This window comes from Camelina sativa, unplaced genomic scaffold (genome assembly GCF_000633955.1).
Source record: "Camelina sativa cultivar DH55 unplaced genomic scaffold, Cs unpScaffold02567, whole genome shotgun sequence".
NCBI classification, from domain to species: Eukaryota; Viridiplantae; Streptophyta; class Magnoliopsida; order Brassicales; family Brassicaceae; genus Camelina; species Camelina sativa.
This window is the reverse complement of record NW_010923678.1, coordinates 1-1,151: the sequence shown is the minus strand read 5'-3', so window position 1 is coordinate 1,151 and position 1,151 is coordinate 1. Positions and strand designations below refer to the sequence as shown.

At 36.3% G+C, this 1,151-nt stretch overlaps 1 long non-coding RNA gene across 1 annotated transcript; it reads left to right on the top strand.

The window, feature by feature from the left end:
* On the top strand, positions 1-523 carry LOC104774358. Its single transcript, XR_765310.2, has 2 exons — positions 1-37; positions 152-523. It is a non-coding gene; the product is annotated as an uncharacterized LOC104774358 (long non-coding RNA).
* Positions 524-1,151: the final 628 nt, after the last annotated feature.

Genomic DNA, 1,151 nt, shown 5'->3' with positions numbered 1-1,151 from the left:
GCATGTTGAACATGTGGTTCCAGAGGAAGTCTGACGAGTAAGTTCCTCCAGACACAGTTTTGTTCATAACGCATCATCAACCAATTAAGCATTTGTGGTTTTTTAAGAATCCCAAGTGCTTAATTATGATAATATCTGATTCATATGCTAGGTACTTGCTAGAATTCGATGACGATGAAGAAGACGGAGCATTACCTCAAAGAACAGTGCCATTTCACAAAGTGGTAGCTTTACCAGAAGGCCATCGCCAGTGAATTTCAGATGGATACAATAAAATAAGACTAACTATTTGGGTGCCAAAAGCATAAGTTAAGAGCTGTTGTCCCTGTTTGTAGTTCACATGAGATGATTTTGAAGACTAAAAAGGTAATTTTTTTTACTTTTTACTATTCAATTTGGGGCGAAGCTACTCTAGTAAAAAGTATGGGATGTGTATATATATATATGAGACCATGGATATGTATCATATTAAGACACAATTTATAAAAGTTACATTTGTATGATTACAAGTTTCTGTGAGATAGATGAAACAACTACTTTTCAAGTGTGACACTATATCCTTACTTGGATCTTGACTCGCGGTTCCTCGGCGTTACTTTAAACTAACCCCGAGAGACAAACGACTAATTTTCACGTGTCATTTAGTGTTTTGCCGTTCACTTAAGGAAGAATATCATCTAAATTAAGATCAATAATACGAACCAGCTGAAGGGTCTAAATTGGGTAGAGAGACTGGTAAGTGGTAGGTAACAAGGATGTAAACTAAAAACGGTATCATACGGATATTATGGCATGTGAAGTAACTAAAAGTCTAAAACAATAACGCAAGGTTAGTTTTGTCTTAACACGACACAACTTCGACGCAATGGTTTTTGCTTCACGGCTTGTTGAAGACAAAACACGGTGCAGCAAGCAGCATTTTTTTCCCTGTCGTCCCCAATTTCTACTTCTGCTTTAAGGAACTGGTAAACAAAACACGTCTTCCCTTTCGATTTAATTCTTCTCTCTTTGGATCTTATCTCGTGTTTTTTTTAACAATGTTTTGTGTACAATTGTTTGTTTTGTAGCTATTGAAAGATTTAGAAATCTGTCAGTTTTAAGCTTCAAAAGATGCAGAACGAAGAGGGTCAAGTCACTGAGCTTTACATTCC